This window comes from Mus caroli, chromosome 8 (assembly GCF_900094665.2).
Source record: "Mus caroli chromosome 8, CAROLI_EIJ_v1.1, whole genome shotgun sequence".
NCBI classification, from domain to species: Eukaryota; Metazoa; Chordata; class Mammalia; order Rodentia; family Muridae; genus Mus; species Mus caroli.
In genome coordinates, this window is record NC_034577.1 from 64,589,749 (window position 1) to 64,597,502 (window position 7,754).

At 47.6% G+C, this 7,754-nt stretch overlaps 1 protein-coding gene across 1 annotated transcript in view; it reads right to left on the reverse strand.

Moving 5' to 3' along the window:
- The window catches only part of Med26 (mediator complex subunit 26), a 54,840-nt gene that overhangs the window by 37,995 nt on the left and 9,091 nt on the right, over nt 1-7,754 (reverse strand). The window lies entirely within an intron of this gene.

Consider the following 7,754-nt stretch of genomic DNA (forward strand, 5'->3'; position numbering starts at 1 on the left):
ACTCACTTTGTAGACCAGGCTGGCCTCGAACTCAGAAATCCGCCTGCCTCTGCCTCCCGAGTGCTGGGATTAAAGGCGTGCGCCACCACGCCCGGCATCTGAATATATTCTCAATATGGAAGGGAACTACTTCCTAAACACCCCCCCCATCGCCCCAACATTTCTATTTTAATCTCCTGTCTGCCACTGAAGCTCAGAGAAGAGGCACTGAGAAAATTCCAGTCAGGTCTTCAAGCTGAGTGTACCCATCTTCCAAAGAAATGCACCTTGCCTGAATGCAATAAGTGGTAAATACCTACCATCCAAACAATAAGAGGCTGAGGCTTGAGGTTTCAGGCCAGCCTGGACTAAAGAGCAAACCCCTGTGTGAAAACAATGGAATGAAGAACTATCCTGTGGTGGTTTGCATATGCTCGGCCCAGGGAGAGGCTCTATTAGAAGGCATGACCCCGTTGGAGTAGGTATGTCTCTGTGGGTGTGGGCTATTAAGACCCTCATCCTAGCTGCCTGGAAGTCAGTATTCTGCTAGCAGCCTTCAGATGAAGATGTAGAACTCTCAGTTCCTCCTGCACCATGCCTGCCTAGATGCTGCCATGCTTCCACCTTGATAATGGACTAAACCTCTGAACTTGTAAGCCAGCCCCAAATAAATGTTGTCCTTTATAAGACTTGCCTTGGTCATGGTGTCTGTCCACAGCAAATGGAAACCCCAACTAAAACACTTCCCTTCTTTCTTGAAGTCTTAGTGTCTTCCCTTTTCTCTAGATGGAGTCTCTCCAGCGGGTGGAACTGTGTGGCAGCACTGACACCCCTAAATACTGTCTTTAAGCAAGGAAACACAGCACCTGTAGAAACCAGCCAGCTGCCTACATTCTTTCTAGGGATTGATCCTGTTCCTGAAAAAGTAGGAGGGGGCTGCCCTGGTTCAGCTCCTATTTGGGGAACTACTGACAGGACAGACTTGTCCTTCCATTTGCAAAGACCTGAGGTGATGCAAACATATCTGATGTGATTTGCTCAAAGCACACAGCTCTAAGACAAAGCTGAAGAGATCCAATGCAGGCTGAACCCCCAATTTCTTACATATTAAAAGTTTTTTTCTTCCCATCTGTAGAATAGGGTAGAAGGAGAGCCTAAGAGGATTTTAGCTGACATCAAGCCCCAACATCAACCCATACTTAAAGAGTAAGATTCTCATTACAAGACCCCACTGACTGGCTCAGGACCTCCTAGATGTCACAGAAACCACATTTGGCTAAAAGGGACAGCAGACCCTCTGCACCACAGAAGCCTAAGTAGCTCAAGGCCACAGAAATATTTATCGGGCTCAGGACACTGGTGTCCTGGGTACCTTTCTGTGTGAGCAGCTGTACCTGATGAGCTAAAGCTCCGAGGGTGGATAGAGCAGGCTCACAGTCCCACACTGGAAAGTGGCCAGCTGCAGAGCTTCACTAAGTCTCAGTGTCTTACATCTGTAAAATGGCCTGCCTAAAACAAGTGAGTGCATTGTGGGAACTGACACTGTCTTTGTGGCCCATTCTCTCATGTCCCTTAAGAGGCTTCTTAGCAAGGACCTAGATGTGGTTGTCTTCTAAAGGCTCCTCCCACCTGGGCATTCAGGCTGAAATAGGAGTAACATAAGTTCCAGGCCAAGCATGATCTACACACTAAGGCCCAGTTTAAAACCAAGAGTTTCAGAAGGATGTGGGCAACTTGGGAACAGGAGTCCATCCTGCAAGTCTACTGGCACTGGTAGAATTGGGGTCCTATCTTGGCTTCTTCCAGCTGTCTGATCTCTAGAAACGAGCCCCCAACTCTCTTATGGCGACAGAAAGGCAATAGATCCCTCACAAGCAGGATGACTAAACAGAAGCCAGGCACTGTCACCACCATCACACCTAGGACCCCATAGAATGACACTAACCCCTTATCACAATAGACACCAAAGCTTAGAAACATTAAGACACTCCAAGGTCACTAGAAAACAAGTGAGGTAAATCAGAGCATGTGCCCTCATGCCATGCACTCAAGGCCCAAGAGGTTCAACATGTCAGGTCCTGCCCAACAGTATGCACAACTTTGACACTCAGTGAGAGTAGGTGACATACACAGGTCAGATGAACTGCAGGAGGAACTAGCAAGCTGTATTGCTGAGAACTCTCGACCCAAAGCACAGGAGAAAAGTAAAAGAGGTAGAAAAGCCAAGAGAGCAGTGATCAGGGAACAGAGCAAGAGCTCAGGTGCTGACCACCAGCCAAGGCCAGTAAGTGTCTGCCCAAGTCAGAACCTGGGACCCAAAGTAAGCATATAATTCTCTCCTGATTCTCATTGTTTTGGGGGACAGAAAAGCCAGATCCAAGGGGTAGGGGTGGGAGGGGTGGATGTCAGTTCAATGAGCTGGCCTGACTCAGCAGCAAGCATCTTTTAAGCCTTTCCCATTATTGACTCCAATTCCATCAACAAAGTGCTAAAACTTGCACAAGCGCATGTTGAGTCATAGTGCTTCCCTGTGCTAGTCACTGACCAGGAAGATAAAGTCCTAAGATTGGCCAGACTTAGGTGCTGGACTGGACTGTAGGGAGATGTTTCCTCAGGAAGTCCAGGATGGCAGGAGAGCCAGATGAACCTTGTCACTTGTGTGTTATTAGCATGCTAGCAACTAAGACTAAGACCATGGCATCTCAATCTCAGCAGCCTCCACAGTCAGTGCTGTCTACATCCTCCTGAGAAGAAAAGGCTACGAACCTAAGTTCACCCAAGGCAGAAGGTAAAAAGCAAGGCCAGGTTACAAGAGCAATAGTGTCTTCCTTGTGTGCCATCCAAGAAGCTGAAGCTCAGTAAGCAGCAGGTTCCATCAGGTAAACATCTCAATCTCAGTTTGTAGCAACTGCTCTGAGTGGAGACAAGAGGAGATGCAGAAGCATGTAACTGGCTACTCTAGAAGCCCCAAGTTTCAGCCTCTCAGAATAGGAGAGCCCAGGATAACTCAAGTAGCCCAGAATAGTAAGCCACAGAACCAAAGAACACAGTCCAGCATACCCAGGGCTGAGGTGAAGGGGCACCACCTGTTCAAGACTGGGCTGCATGGACATGGGATGTCCAGGAACAGTACGGGACAGATGGGGCCCAACAGCACAAAAGGACAGCTTTGAAGTCAGATGAGTGTATAAATGGCGCTGGTAATGCCAAAATGCAAATGCTGGACAGGAGACAGTGGGTACCCTGGAAGGGGATACACACAGAAAGGGAAGGCTAATATAGTAAGAAGACGGTCAAGACTCACTATAAGGCTGCGTCATGACAGACACAGGAGACGATGTAGCAATCCAGGAAGACATTCTGGGTAACCAACACAGTGGCACTCCAGTGCCCACAGATAGCTCACTCTACAAAGCAGACAATACCACTTTGCATTCTGCATCTGCTAGGCTAGAAACCACATAGAAGACAGGAGCCAGGACATGTCTCTAGTCTCTGGAAGACTGGTACAGTATTGAGTTCTAACCTTCCACAGAAGCACCCCCCATGCAAACAAAAGCAGCCAAATGCACCATGGTGTGGTCCCCTAATCCTGGCCAAGATCAGGGTGGCCAACCCGTTGGCTCTGCAGTCTCCAATTTCATGACTCCTTGGGGAACCTACTGTTTGCCAGGTCTGGTTGGAGGAGGTGCTGTCTTTGCCACAATGTGGAGAAAGCCCACACATGCTCGAGCACACACATGCACACATTCACATGTATGTACATACATGACACTGAGAACAACATAAAATGTAATTCTCTTCCCTTCTCCCACCACAATGTTAGCCCGAAACTACAATGATGACTCTGCTTTGGGAGGTGGGAAAGGGCAGCCTGGCAAAGCAAGAGCTTGGCAGCCTAGACAGGGGATACTGTGCACCCCTGTCCTGGGAAGTCAGTTCCAGATTTCTTCCTTAGTGATCACCAACTGTCATTGTGGAACTCAGTTTCTTTAGAACTAGTAACAGCAACGTCCATTCATACACCTTACTGGTGGTACCAGCTAACCCCAGGCTGCCAACACCTAGGAAAAGCAGACAGCCACTAGCTCTCATGTTGCCCAGTGCACCAAGAGCACAGGAAAAGACAGTGGCCATTTAACAAGCATCCCTTGGACCTGTCATTTGGTCAACTGAAAGGAAGCAGCAGCCCAGAAGCAGAGAGACCAGTTTCTGGTTCCCTAGGTTAACCAGAGGGATGGGATAAACATAGGAAACAGGCAAGATAGTCAGACCAATCCAGACCCAAGTCTGTGGCCTCTCATTCCACACAAGCTGTGGGCTCTGGTTTGAGGCCCTTACTTGTGTGGACAGTAGGTCTGAACAGAGACAATCTCTCAAGCTTAAGAGGAGATCTATCATAACCAAGGAAGACTCACCCACAATGAGGGACAAAACTGCAACTTACCACACCTGCACCAGAACAGGCTAACAGCTCAGCACTGGGAGTGATAGTAGGCAAATCCAGAGCTTGAAATGAAACCCTAACAAGTAACATTTAGGCCCCTCTTCCTACACCACTCAACACTTATTCTGGACTTTCATCAGGTCTCACTGGCCCTCTAGGGGCAGCTCCCCAGACCCAGTCCTGGGCCCAGCTAATTGATGGTAGTATCACATCAAATTTTGGGGTAAAACAATCAAAGTGCTGTACTGAGGGAGTCCCCCTACCCCAACATAAAGCAGCAAGCTGCATAGATGACTTAGACAAGGATGTAAGGATGGGTGCTTGGCCAGAAGCCAGCCAAGTGAATGCTGGAGGAAATGGTGAGAAGTAATGAGCTAAAGGCTACTTTCCATTTAACAACAGCACGCTAGTCCTGCAGGCCCCAAGAAAGATACCATGCAAGTAAAGCCCGGCAGCATTCACCCTACCTGGATTCAAGGAGGGCTAGCTCTGAAAACAGACAGGCCTTAGTCATGTGCTTGCTACCTGCTCTATGCAAGCCTGACTACCTAAGTTTGATCCCCTAAAACCTATATAAAAATAGGAGAGAACCAATCCCACAAAGTTGTTCTCTGACCTCCACACAAGTATCTTGGTATGCCTGCCCCCTGCATACCCAGTAAGATTTTTTTAATTAAAAAGAAAATGTTGGGCATGGTAGTGCATGCCTTTAATCTCAACACTCAGGAGGCAGAGGCAGAAGGATGAGTTGGAAGGCCCATCTGGTCTACAGAGTGAGTTCTACGACTGTCAGGGCTACACAGAGAACCTTCTCTTGAAAGAAAGGGGGGAGGAGGGAGAGGGAGAGGGATGGGGTGGGGGGAGAGAGAGAGAGAGAGAGAGAGAGAGAGAGAGAGAGAGAGAGAGAGAGAGAAACTAGGCAGGCCAACCCATTACCATAGTAACTAGAGTTCACCTCCAAGGAAAGATGTGGCCACCCAAACCTGAGCCAGCTCAGGACTTAATGAAGAAGGTAAGGCACAATAAGCCATTCAAGAAACAAAACTCCAGCCCCAGCCAAAGGGACTGTGTCTGATATATACACAGTCCCTCAATGGCTTGTTTTGTTGTCGCTGTTCCAGCTCAGATTGGAATGGCTACATCTTTGTCCCTCAGGCAAGACTCAGCACATGTCTACCCAGAGAGTACAGTGACTGACCACACAGAAGGGAAAGGAGACAGTGTAGTACCATCACTATCTATAGCACTCTCTAACTTACCAACCACTGAAGCACTGAAGCACATGAAGGAAGCACTGAAGGCTGCCAGCCAGTTCAAAACCAGACTCTTTCCCTGATAGCCCAGCAGGCACTGGGAGGAGCTTGTAAGCGGATGGAAAGGCAGAAAACAAGACCTTCAAAGGTGTGTGTGATGCCACTAGTTACAGGTAGTTAGAAGGCTGAGGAGGATCAATTGAGCTTAGACAGTCAAGGCTAGCCAAAATACACCAACCAGCAGGAACAGAGAGGCTCAGTGGTTAGGAACACTTGCTGCTCTTCTAGTGTTCTGAGTTAGAGACCAGCACTCATGTCAGATGAGTCACAACTGCCTGTAACCCTCTTGTATCTGTGTGTGTGTGAGAGAGAGAGAGAGAGAGAGAGAGCGCGAGAGAGCGAGAGCACTTGTGAGAGAGCAAGTACACGCAAGCGAGCAGTTGGCATACTGGTCCACACCTTAATCGAAGCACAATGGAACAATGGATGCAGCATAGTCTATATAATGAGTTTCAGGACAACCAGAGCTACAGTGAGACCATGCCAATAAACAAACAAAATAAATAAATAAATAAATAAAATAAGGAAATACAAAAGCCAACAATGGAAACATGCTATGATCTTAGCAGGATTTTAAAAGATGTTACACAAGCCATAAGGATTTCACAAGGAAATGTTTCAAAAAAAGGGAGAATAGGCTATGGGGATAAATGGGGCTCCTCACCGGAGGGAGTACCAAAGTTGATTCCCAGGTGTCACATACAGGTGAGACCAGCTTTCTCATCTAAGAAGATTCTCAGCTGAAAACTTAAACTGACCTGTTAACTGCTGCTGCCAACACAAGACATTACACCTACCACACCCAAACTTAAGAACTTTAAAAACAATGAAAAACCCAGCTACACTAAAAAACACACCAAGGGAAGACTGGAAAGCTAAAATGAAAACTGGGTTCTTGCATCTTAAACAGTTTGGAACTCAGAGTTAAAGTAAGTGAAGGAAGGGGAGAGATGCCAGAGGCTCCAGGGACTCAAGTCCTGCTCCACCACAGCTCACATCACCTTACAGCTCCAACTCCAGGGGATCTGATGCCCTCTTCTGGCCTCCTCAGGCACTTGCACCAATGTGGCATACACCACTGACACATAAGAAATTTCTCTTAATATTTTTTTTTCAAGCAAAAGGGGAAAGCAGCATGAAGAGGGAAGTGAACAGAATTGCAAACTAAATACTTCAGATCTCTAAGATGGAGCCTTTGAAATAGAGCTCAGCTCTCAGAAGTACTGCAGTAGGAAAGTGGGTTGGGCAGCACTGAGCCCACTTGCTTTGGGGTCACCTAGCACTGGTTTAAGACCCACAGATTGCTTAGTCTTTCCTGGCCCCTTAGTTGAAGACATATGCCCACTTTCAGACTGAAAGAGCAAGCAAATGCTAATTGATGTGCATAGAAGCCAGTGTGCTCATCTAGTGGTACTGACCTGTTAACTGCTGCTGCCAACACAAGACATTACACCTACCTGAGCTCAAGAGAAATAATTTTTAAAAATGTATTTATTTTGAGACTATGTTTGAGTATAACCCTGGTTGGCCTGGAATTCACTATGTAGACAAAGATGGTTTGGAACTCAGAGGTTGGTCTATCCCTGCCTCTCAAGCACTGGGATTAAAGGCACACTCCACCAAGGTCCACCAGAACTTTGATGGCCCTGGGCTTCCCTGGGCTCACAGGCTCTAGTGGCTGGATCTAGGAAAATGCTGAAGCTCCTGCAACTCATAAGCTGGAACCACAGCTGCCTGGCAAGCCTGCATCCCCAGAGGGTACATCACCTCACCTGAAGTGACCCTTTCTTCAACAATCCATAGAGAACCAAGGAATATGGGCAGCTGACAACCCAAGACTTACAACCTAAGAAGAGTAGGGCTTTCTTCCAGGATTCCTGCCCTTCATCTATATCCACACAGTACCACACCATTTCAGATACAGTGCTCACCTATCAAGCCAGCTGTCTGGAAGGGTGAGGCAGGAGTTCCAGGCTAGCCCAGACAGAAAAGCAAGATGCCAACAACAACAACAA